The following is a 12211-nucleotide window of genomic DNA, read 5'->3' as shown; positions in this document are numbered from 1 at the left end:
TGTCGAGAAACCGATAAGTAGGGTCATAAAATCGAAATTTTCATCACCTTGAGTCCGGTCGGGCCCCTTTTAAGAGTGTTCTCGAACATAAAACAATCGAAGTAGGTAGTAGGTATAGTAGTAGAAGTGCAAGTAGGCCATATAATCGCGCCTCACAAATCAGCCAACTACGGTGCTGAGGAGGAAGAGGGAAGTGACCAAGAATGCACACTCAAAATCAGTAATCCATTTCATTTCTCAAGCACATCCGAAGAACGTGACACGATGTTGTGTCGAAGTCTAAGATGAGTGTGCAATTAGCTTCGATCTTTCCTCGGCCGTAAAACTAGCCGGAGAAGAAACACATTAGTTTGAATAATCATTTAAAACTAATTTTATAGTTAGTTACCGTCGTGAGCTGCTTCTAGCTGTTTCGAGGATTCTTTCCCCCTTTTCGGCTTCGGTCGGTACTATAGTAGCTGTGGGGCAGCAAAAAATTAAAATCTACTCTAGCGGGAGGGTTAAAGTTTTTACGATTGTCTGAAAATCTATTCGACTTTTTTTTTCGATCCATCAACGGGATTGGGCATACAAATAAAAAGGTATATTTATCACTAGCTCACATGTTTTTGCCAGGTCGCTTTTATAGAGAGGCTATTTTTGTGACCATTATTCAGTATAATCAGATGTACTCAGTTGCGACCGAGCGACGTAAATATTTCACCATTCGCCGATCATCGTACCGTTCCGTATTTGTTGACATTTGGTAGACTTACACAGTAGATCAATTACAACTGACTCATTATTAGTTATTAGAAAAATTGCTTATTGTTACCCTCTGTTACAAACATTACATCCTCTTCTGGCATCGTTTTGGCACGGGGTTCACCATGCCAAAATCTAACGGATTTAGGAAATAATGTATTGTTGCTCCTTGTGATTTCAATTTCTAATAAAAGGTTAATTTACAATAACGTCAATGTTGTTAAGATGACTCACGGTAGTCCAAAATCAACGAAATCTCGCGCAACACGAGAAAAGGGCCTATCATTGTTGATCGATTCTCTTCATCGATTTTCTCTTTCGTGAAAAACCCGACTGCAGATGCATTTCCCATTGAGTGCGTTGTTTCAGGCGCAAGCTAACATAATCTTCTGTTGATCTGTGATGCGAACCTTGCGAGAAATTCGTTTATGTTGCCGTGGTAAACCAAAGAGAAAGTCGATAAAGAGAATCGATCAACGAGGAGAGGCCCTTTTCAAATGTTACGCGATAAATCATAAATTAGATTTCAAATTAAAACCGTTCGATGTTGGCCCGGTTTGATTTTGGCAACACTAAATTTTCAGGCTTGTTGCCAAAATCGAAAGGGGTAGAAATTATCTTTATAATATCTCATTGTTTCATAATTTCGAAGCTGAAATGAGCATTTGTAAGCTTGCTTCCATTAGCTTAGCCGGTAAAGGCTACAAAGTACGACCCTGTTGAAGGCGGCATGGTTAGATTCCCAGTACAGTCCTGGAATTTTTCGAATGGGAAAATTGTTTGATTTTTCTGGGCATTTAAGTGCGCCCAACCCGAAAATGTAAGATAATATTAGAGATATGTATAAAAAGTATACATTACAACTGTTTCACAGCATGAACAGATCTCGTTAATGTGGTCGTCGGAATGATTTTTTTTTATAATTTTTAATCTTTATTTTAGCTAAATTTTCGAGAAAGCTTGTTTCCCCAAATGCTAGAAAATTACGAACCACGAAGGTTTTAAAGGGTGTTACGATCAAAGAACGCGTGTAAATTTCTTAATTTTTTATGTTCAATTAGTATAAAATACAGAAAAAAATATTCAGCTAAGCTTCTGGTTGAGCGAATCCCTTTCAATGAACAATGACAATGAAAATGTCCTTTGACTATAAGTTTAGTATTACTTCTGCGTGAAGTCAACGATTTACATAGTTGAAGATGCTAATTTCAAATAACAGACTAAAGTGGTAATTTTTATACGATAGATGAGGAGATACTACTCTCGGCCGTGACGTTTGTTTTCTTTGTCGGGTTTTAAACTTTGGAAAAATTTAAATTAATAATTTATGTGAGATAGTTTGTCTCGTAATTGGAGCACATTTTCCGCGATTAGAAATTCCAGTGATGACCTGTGTTATATTTATACTTGGGTGCTGATCCGGTCAACAACTACCATACCTGGATTCGATTGGGTCGCCACCAAAGCCGAGATTCAAGAAGTTATTTTCACGAGCAGCTCAATTCCTGGCGCAAATGGCCAATTATCAGCAACGAAAGATCTTCCATTCGGAACACCGCGAGTGCACGTACATCGATGGTCTGCAGGACCTACAACATCCCCCAGCTTGTTCCTGGGGCCGCTGTCAAGCCAGCAAACCCCGAACGTCCCATCGTTCAGTGCGATAATGTTGCCGAGGTAGGACTTTCAAGTGCCAGAGAGAAGCTTACAGCTGTCAAACTTCAAAAGAAAATCGGGAATTTTGTTAATATTGGAGGCATTTGGTGAGATCCTACGATTACACTGTATTTTATATACCATCCATTACATTGCATATTACTGTTACATTCACTCATCGGAGCGTTTGGTACGATATGTCCACGCATTCTTCCACCCCTGAAGATTCACGAAATGCACCGCTGTTTAGATATACCAACAATCAATACGAAACTATCAATTTGAAATTGGCTCACTACTTGACTAGCCTATTGGTCCCAAGCAAATCGATTAACGTACCCCATTCTAGTCAAAATTCTAGTACTACACTATGTTTGTTTTGATTCGCTATGAAAGTTTGACAGATAAAATGAGGGGTTAGTGGATTTTCCTATGTTTCGAGGGGTGAATCGATTAGCTTGGGACCGAAGATAGTACCAGAGCTGAGCCAAAAAGTAGAGCTCGTTTCTTCGGGACCTTCTGGTCTTAGAGTTACCTCTATGGATATACCGTGCCAGCACCATGTTTGACGCGTTCCTAATCATGACGCACTCGTCTTTTAGACAAGATATTTTTTAAAAACCTTGTAAGAGCAGAAGTAACATTACAAAAATAATTATTTAAAATAGTCGAACATTATGGAGTGCTTCGATTTAGGAACTGCTTCGAATATAGTGCCCTCACGGTTTATTTGAACTCGAATTCTTTCACAGAATCATCTTTGCGGCAAATGCAACGCAGTAGGCCTGGCCGTTTGGATGTTTGTGTCATATCTCAGATATGCTGCAAACATGAATATTGACAAGAAAAATGATTAGGTCTTATCTAACCTAATGATTTTCCAGGATGCTTTCTTGTACTGGCTGCGATTGTATTAGATTAGATAGATGAGGAGATACTACTCTCTATATGCAAATTTCACACTGCCGTACTCTAACGGAACTATCAATTCTATACTTTCATATCATAAAAATTACCACTTTAGTCTGTTATTTGAAATTAGCATCTTCAACTATGAAAATGTCGCTTTTCAAGCCACAGGTACTGATAGTCTGCCAAACCAGATATTTCTTAGCGAACTTCGACAGTTTCATATGCTTGAAAATGCCACCCTTTCGGTTTCCATATAAAATTCCTGTCCCGGAAGCTCTTTGAAGTCTGCCTTGACGTACACACTTAGAAAAATTGATGTAAAGCTAGGTGCTCTGAGACTGACATGTACGAGCGTCAATAATAGACGTGAAATTCAGCTCAATTAAACGTACTTTAGAACTTTTCAGTCTCGGAGCACTTAATTACGTGTACACGACGTTAGGCATACGGACGTTAGGCATACGGATGTTAGGCATACGGACGTTAGGCATAATGTACGATAGGCATAATGGACGTTGGGCATAATCTACCCGATGTATTCCAGAAGGATGATAAAGGGGACCGTCTATTGATTGCTGACTTCGGTGACAATAATGAAAGAACCTTAATTTTTGGAACTCATGAAAACTTGCGACGTCTTGGACAGGCAAAGTATTGCGTTACAGATGGTACGTTTACCACAGATCCTTGTTTGTTTCGGCAACTCGTCACTGTTCATGGAAGTATCGCTCCCTCACATCAGCAGACGGTTCCGCTAGTTTTCATTCTGATGACAACAAAAACAGAATCGTTGTATCGAAAAGTATGGCAGGAAATCCTGGAAGCAGTAGGTATGTTTTTTTTGTTATTGAATGAAAAATCACAGAATTCACCATTCTTGATTTCATGAGCTGTTCTTTGAGGAAAACCTTTTCTTCTTTGACAATTGCAGTATGTGTGTAAGAATATATTAAAACAAATGTGTGATATTTTTTTTAATTTCTAGATGCGATTGATTTCAAGCTATAGTTCAAAACTTTGCTGAGTTTTCATTGCCAGATTACTTAACCGCTATCGCTACTAATCTTGGATCTAAGTAAATATGTAGCTACGTCACTTATGATATGATAAATCAAGGCCAACAATTGAAATGGCCTTAACTTAATTTTGTAAACAAACCTTGTAAGGCCATTTTCTCGCGAACCGAAGTCCGCAAAGACAAACCAACATAATAAACAGGAGTTGAGGCCTTTTCAATTGTTGTGCTTGAAATAATGGATTCCAAACTGAGTTTATTTTTTTTTCCTTTATTAACGAGACTTTCAGCCTTAGGCTGGTTCATCTCTACAATCTGTGTTTATTAAATAAACTATGTTCCTTTAACTTGTATCATTTTTTATTCAACGTCCGTATGCCTAACGTCCGTATGCCTAACGTCCGTATGCCTAACGTACGTATGCCTAACGTATTTATGCCTAATGGGGTACACTCCTTAATTACATAACATGTTTGCTTACGTCTCATCATCAAAGATAGATTCCGTTCGTGTAAGATTAGGTAGGGGAAAAGTTGGCTTCGGCAGTCAGGGTCAGGGGGGTAAACAAAGTCCTAGAGCACTCAAATTTGGCCAATAGTTGCTCTGAAACACAATGTATCCACATGCCAAAATTGAGCTCTCAAGGACGTTGTTTACCCCCTGACGATAATAGGTAAAGGTATTGCCGAAGCCAACTTTTCCCCTATTTCTAAGTGTGTAAGTTTCGTCGTCCATTACCACGCAATCGAACTTTGTCAGCATCGTCGTGTACACTTGCTTCCGGGATCGTGTTTAGACCGTCTTGTTTTGTTTATCGTCGCGATTTGGAGTCACTACCTTCTTATAAGTCGACAGTCCGGCTCGTTTTTAATCTCGATGCACGGTTGTATACGGCACTCCCAGATTGTTTGCGCAGTGATGATATGTGGCAGATTTATCTGTAATCATACAGATTTTTTTATCTTCAATATTTTGATACAGATATTTGTATATACAGATTACAGATTTTGGAAAAATATACAGATTTTTAAGATTTTTCAAAGGCAGGGAATATATTTGTTTTGTTTTTTTATATTTATTAATTCCGATAAATAATCGTTTCTTCCTTTTAAGCAGCTTGAATTCAATCTGAGCATCAAACCCAAATCGTATTTTTCACTAAATAAATTATTATTGTTTTTGCTTCGAATGGACTTGGAATCTTTCGAATGGACTTCTGATGTTCAACTCGGTAAACAAGCCATTTTAGAAAACCCACAACGTGGTTGATTACGGTTTGTGAGTCGAAGAATCAACTGGATATTTTTATATTTAAAAAGTGTAATTACAGAAACAAAGAATATTGCATGCAATTCGACTAAACTTCCTGTAAAATTTCTGTGTTATGTTTTTTTTTTTATTATTATTATTATTATAGTCACTTTAACGCTCTTGGGTCATTCGTGACTTGTCCGGGGGTGAGATTTGAACTCGTGACTTTGGCGTGAGAGGTATGGATGCTTACCACTACGCCGGGGTCGCCCCCTTCTGTGTTATGTCCAATGTCCAGATAAAGGTTTGCGTAATCTGAGACATGAATAAATCAAATTCTAGGGAATTGTGATAGTTACTTCATTAAGGAAATTTTCATTCGGAAACAGATTTGTCTCTTACAACTGGTACTTAATGTTTCGTATGTTCAGACAGTAGAAGATATACAAAGCACTTTAAAAAATCAAGATTGTAGGATTTCACGAAGGGGGCGACACATCTAAATCTCAATTCTAGATACTCGAAAACATTGAACAAAATCCTTCTGAACTATGATATTGCTCAATAGAGATTTACGTAAATCCGCACTGAGACCATAATATAGAAATTATACAGATTTTTGTCAGCCAGATACAGATTAAAACGATTTTTTGCGATGAAAATACAGATTACACCGTAGTTCGAACGAAAATGTTGAGGTTTCGCTTGAAACCGCTGGCCACTCTTTTTGACGTCGCTGCGGCTTCCGGATTTCGATTTCCCCCCGATCTAGGCTTCCTGGCTGTCGACAAATGTTCCTCGAACACTTTTATTACGTTGGTGACAGTTGATTTGGTCACTTTCTACGATTTCGCTAACTCGGCGTGCGATTATGCGGATTTTTGCGATACGCGCGCAAAATTTTGATGTTTCTCTTGCTTGGACGCCATTTTGATAACTGACGAGCAAATGTGAAAATCAAAATAGATTCATCATTCCAGAAACGATGTTTAATAAGAGACGCGCGAAGACTGAAGCCAAAAGTTCCAATCGAACCGTCAAATGCGGTTCCAATCGAGCAATTTAAATTGACTTCTTGACGTAAGATCTCACTAATAGATCCTAGCTGGTGTAGCCGTGTAAAATCGAATTGTTTATTATTTTCAACCACGAAATCAGCCGTCAAAGTGTTCGACTTGACAGCGGTTTGTTTTTTTTTATTTTCAACCAGTAAAACGCTTGTATTAGTGAAACTGCTCACTAATGCTAACGGTGGTAGAGAACTCTATAAACACGAGCGCTTCACGAGGAAAAGCGTGAGGAGCATTGAGATGGCGGTTGAAATCTAGTTTTTGAGATTTAAATAATTATAATTAAGTTTTCCTAATAAAAAAATACCATAAACGAATGATAACCCAAATTATTGAACTATTCTACAAATGGTTTGAATGATACCCGAAACACATCGTTAGGCAACATATGCATAACAATTTCACTATGGTTGCGTATGAAAAGTGCAATTGGATACTATTTGACTTTTGGAATACAAATAAAACACAAGTAAAATCTTTTGATATTAATTGTTATTTACATCAAAGCCAAAAAGCAAATATTTTTTAAAAAATTACAAAGCCGCTTTTTAATCTCAAATGAATTTGGTGAAAAGGAACTTCTCGATTACTTTTTTAAATGGACGTATCTGCTTTTGTAAACAATGCATTTGATCGTCGAAATTTCATTCATACAGAGTAGGAAGCATGAACCGCAGATTACATAATTTTGAGCAACGCTCTGTAAAATATCCGCTCCAATATGCTATAGGGGAATTTACGTATTCTCGGCAACCTAAGCCGCGACCTTCTTTCTATAGCCTTTTTCTCTGTGGAACGCACACATATGCAGTATTGGTTTGTTTACAATCTTTTGCTGCCAGCTGCTCTAACAATTTCAGTCGAAAGAATTGTCAAAAACTGTTTTGAAACGCTTTTACAAAGCTCCAATCTTCTCTAGTGAGAGCGAGTATTGTCGGCAACCAGTTTTTCTTCGGCAACCGTTCCATTTGAACTGCATGTAAATCTGCTGTTCTATTATCGGCAACTCGAAATCAGCTACAATTTATAGTGCGTGTGTTTCATTTCAAGAAAACCCTGCTAGATTGCTTTTTCTCAGTGGTAAAAGTATAGTCAAATTGAAGCTGAAAGCATTAAGAATCGTTTGCATGCATTCAGCGAAGTGTTTTCGTAAGAAAATCCAGTGAAAATAGTGTTTCAATTTGGGTTGCCGAAAATAGTCTGTCATGCTGAAGCCGTCATTTCCCCTATTAGATTTCACTCTGTGTTGTCAAAAATGTATTATTCAAATACTTCGTTTGAATACCGATACTACCGGAACGATCAAAAAAGTATTCGCTCAAATTAAAAGTCATTCGAAGTAGACACAAAATTGTGGGCTGCCAAACCTGGCAGACAAAATAACTTAGATGGCCGTGCAACCAGATTTAATTTTATTCTCTCCGCGCGTCTCTTATAAAATATCGTATCTGCATCATTCTACACGTACACCTACAAAACTAGGGGTGTCCAGGTTTTTTTCATGCTCGATTAAAAGAAATGCGTCAAGGGTAAGTCGACCAACACCCTTTATATTAAAATTTTCATTAGGGAAACAAAATATTTGTACACTACAGTCCATTGTGGGAACTGCCATTACATTTGTAGTATTAAAAAAATGCAGAAGATGTTCGAAATCGACCCTTACACTTGATGTTCATGTCATTGTAGAGAGCAGACGTAAAGATCCAGTTGGAACGTAAAATCAAAAGAATACCTAAAAGAAGATAAGTATACCAACAGTTTAAATGTGGTTCAAGAAATTACTGAAAATGTCTAGTATTAACCGTGTATTTTGCCTAGCATTTTGCCTCTCTTCATTATTTTTTGTTTTTATTATCTTCCCGTCTTGAGTCTCATCGTCGCCCAATGGTAACTATAGCCGGTCGATGAATCTAGAACCACACTACCGTTCATACTGGCGACAACGCTCTGATGAGACAGCGATGCTCCATCCCCAAGCTCCTCCCCTGATCCTATCCTTCGACAATGTACCCCTTTAACCTCGGGTTAGTTGCGAGTATTCGGCCCAACTCCTACTAGACATAGGAATAAGTGAATTTTGTTACAGACAATGAACAATACATCATTGTCGCCGTAAAGCTAACGCAATTGAGCGTTCCAAATAAACGAAGTAAATAAAAAAGAAATTTCTGTGTCCAGGGTGGCCACTCAACCTGGAAAATCGGGAATCGATAACAACTGGGAAACTGAAACTTTAGAACATTTTAATATTTCTAATATTTCTCTTAGAATCTTTAATATGCATTCAAGCTCTGAATTCTTAATTTTTTCGTAGTACGGAATATTAAAAAAAAATAAATCTGAAATCTAAAAAAAAATAGCAATCTCCCAGAGTTATGTTTTTTTTTATGTCCGATGCATTTTGAATATTTTTACTAACTTGATCTTTACCCATACTAGAGATATGCCCCATAATGACCACCCAAAACATCAACTAACGATCAGATACACAAAGACTAAGTTACACAGGAATCATGCACACATTTAAAAAACACCTAACTAACTCACTCCCAACAGCAGTAGAACAACTCGACTACTGAGCACTCGACTGAGCACGCATAAGGGCCTAGCTGCGATGATCGATTCTCTTCATCGATTTTCTCTTTAAATTACTACAGCTAAGGGAAGTAATTTCCTTAAGTTTGTCCAATACAGTGCTGCAACGATAAACGAACCGAGAAATGTTAATCCAAAGGAGTTATTAGCAAAATAGACGAAGAGAATCGATCATCGCAGTTACGCCCTTATGCATGCTCACTGTCGAAGTACATCACAAACACATAACAATCATCAAAGTTGAGAACCGTTTTATATAAAATTAAAAAAAAAAACAAAACAAATAACCCCCACAAACGGTCTACATGGATACATCAGCCCAACTAGTAAAGCATATAACAGTAAGTTTCAACCAAGGCAACAACCACTAGGGTAAACGCTCCTATAGTTGCGGTACGTTAGTAGCGTTAGGCTCCTATAGTTGTGTACGGAGTCTCCATACACAACTATAGGAACCTAACGCTTCTAACGTACCGCAACTATAGGAGCGTTTACCCTATATATCAAGCTGAATAATGCATTGGGCCCAAAATAACATTGACAGATTCTCTTCTTGGCAGTTGATGTGCTTATGAAAAGCATACCCGAGCTAAGTCTGAGAACAAATTGAAAACCAACGTTTCACCTCATGCTAAAAATCGCTCTTTGTGCCGTATGATGCACGGCCACCTGCTGCCACCGTGCCTGGTGCGAGTGCACCGTGCAAGAAATACAATGGCAAAAGATTTCCATTTCGTCCTCTCTCCCGGCATTTCACACACCGGTATGTTTGGTCATAATACCTACTACGAGTGCTATGACATTCGTGCAAATCGAACCTCGTACCTTTTGGTGGTGGTGCTTCGCTTTGGCCGCTAGAGACCACACGCTGGCCATACACAGAGTGAAACGAGATGCCATGTCGTCACCGACACAGCTCGCCCATCGCACTCTACGTGTTGTGTGGTTCGCACCGCTTTGACGCACCGACCCCGACCTGGAAGTACAAGCAGCAGAGTTCTGTTCGTCGTGTAGGGCTTTTTCACTCGAAACTCATTTTGCCTTCGCTCATACTATCGTACCCTATAAGTACTTTTTTATCCAAAAGTAGCCCCGTTAGTCCGGGGAGAGGTACAAATTTGCCCAACCGCGCTAACCTGGTCGGTGGTTGGCGAGGTCGGTAATCTACCTGGGAGACCGGGTTGCTCCTCCCGCTTGATGTGGTGTATGGCATAAGGCCAATGGCACACCGGCTGCCTGACTGGCGAATCAGCTGTCTCTAGTGTTGGGCTGGTGGTGGTAGGTAGGCTGATGGGTGAATTTCTGTATTTTTCGTTGATTCCATCCATTCCGACCGATCACACTGTGTATTGTACAATTTTTTCTAGGCGGCAGAGTTGGATAAAATATCAAAATTGGGAACCAAAAATCTTCCTGTGACATCACATTGACATCTAATTCTGCAATCAGGGATAGCAAACTGAAAACTCAACTTGATGTCCTTTTTTTGTTTTTCCCCCCTTTATTAACGAGACTTTCAGCCTTATGCTGGTTCATCTCTAAAAATTGGATGTACAATTTTCCTGTTGATAACAAAACGAGTTTTTAATTTAATCACAGACAAACAGACATAACACTCACAATCACATTCATCGTAAATAATGTTTTAGTTGGGAATGTGCTTGCATTTGTCATGGTGGCGCATTGAGCTGAAGCATTGAGCAAGCCACCACATTTCGAAATTATCAGTGATGCCAGTTCTTTTTCACGTCTAGTTAGTAGATTTCAGCTCTTGAAAATAATAACTGAAGCATTGAGCAAGCCACCACATTTCGAAATTATCAGTGATGCCAGTTCTTTTTCACGTCTAGTTAGTAGATTTCAGCTCTTGAAAATAATAAGTGGTCAATGCATCCCACTGGAGACACATACCACATCTGACGAATACAAAAAAAAAAGTAGTTGAATATTACATCAAAACTGCTGCACATTAGTAACTCCGTTCCTAATATTACGTTGTACGATGTACACAGAATTCGAGAATAAATCATGTTGTTGACTGTAATATTCTATGAACTTTTACCAGTTATTGATGTTCAATACTTCACCATGAATATCATTGATTGATACATATTACATTGATACATCTATATTTAGAAAGGGCACTAATAAGTGATGCATTACCTCGTTTAACAACTTATTTCCAGCAAAAGAAAAAGCACAATAAACAAACAAAACAAATCCCTAAAAAAGGTCTTAGCTTCTGTGAATTTTTCCTACGGATCCGTAATTCTGCAGAATTCAATCAATTCTATAGATCGTAGAACCGACATCACTGACTTCCATCTGTTTTGTTTTTATTCAACACACCTGACGCGTTGACAGAACGAGGGAAAACCAACTAGTGAAAAAAAAATGCATGAGCGAGGGATGCTCCGGATGCAAAACAATGCTTGGGAATTTTGGAGGCGAACCAGCCCAAGGCTGAAAGCCTCCTTAATAAAGCTAAATAATAATAATAATGCTTGGGAATGTGGATGATAGAAGGTGCTAGTGAGCATGCAAAATACGCTTGATGATATTTTTTGAAGAATTTTCTTCTAAGAGTTATGTCTGTTTGTCTGTGATTTAATTTTCTGCTAAGGCAATGAAAGCTGCAACAACATACTTTGGAAGATCAAATTAACAGGAAATGAAAACAATTTTTTTTATAAAATTTGTCAATAGCGTAAACTTAAATTAAATTATGATTTCAGTTTGATGTTGATATCAAAGTTTGATTTCGATTTATTGATGCTGGACTTTGCTTGGGCAACCCTTACTATTTATCTTTTTGATTTACCAATTCTTTTGCACTGTTCTGATCTGCTTGTTGACTAGCAACGTTTTATAAAATATTTCAAGCTTGATAATTCAAAACGTGTTATAAAGTATTCACTCGTCAGTGCTGCTAAAAATGCTTTAAAATATATTTAGCATCAAAAAT

At 38.2% G+C, this 12211-nt stretch overlaps 1 protein-coding gene across 1 annotated transcript in view; it reads right to left on the bottom strand.

Moving 5' to 3' along the window:
- The window catches only part of LOC135697175 (tRNA dimethylallyltransferase), a 408062-nt gene extending 397793 nt beyond the window's left edge, over positions 1 to 10269 (bottom strand). Inside the window, exon 1 of the mRNA XM_065216800.1 lies at positions 10261 to 10269. The gene's annotated coding sequence lies outside the window, so the exon portion shown is untranslated. The remainder of the gene's footprint in view (positions 1 to 10260) is intronic.
- Positions 10270 to 12211: the final 1942 nt, after the last annotated feature.

The sequence above is a fragment of the Ochlerotatus camptorhynchus genome, unplaced genomic scaffold (assembly GCF_037179485.1).
Source record: "Ochlerotatus camptorhynchus isolate MF236.1 unplaced genomic scaffold, CSIRO-AGI_Acam_v1.1 ptg000067l, whole genome shotgun sequence".
Classification (NCBI taxonomy): domain Eukaryota; kingdom Metazoa; phylum Arthropoda; class Insecta; order Diptera; family Culicidae; genus Ochlerotatus; species Ochlerotatus camptorhynchus.
The sequence above is the reverse complement of the archived record's forward strand: the minus strand, read 5'-3'. Positions and strand labels throughout refer to the sequence as shown.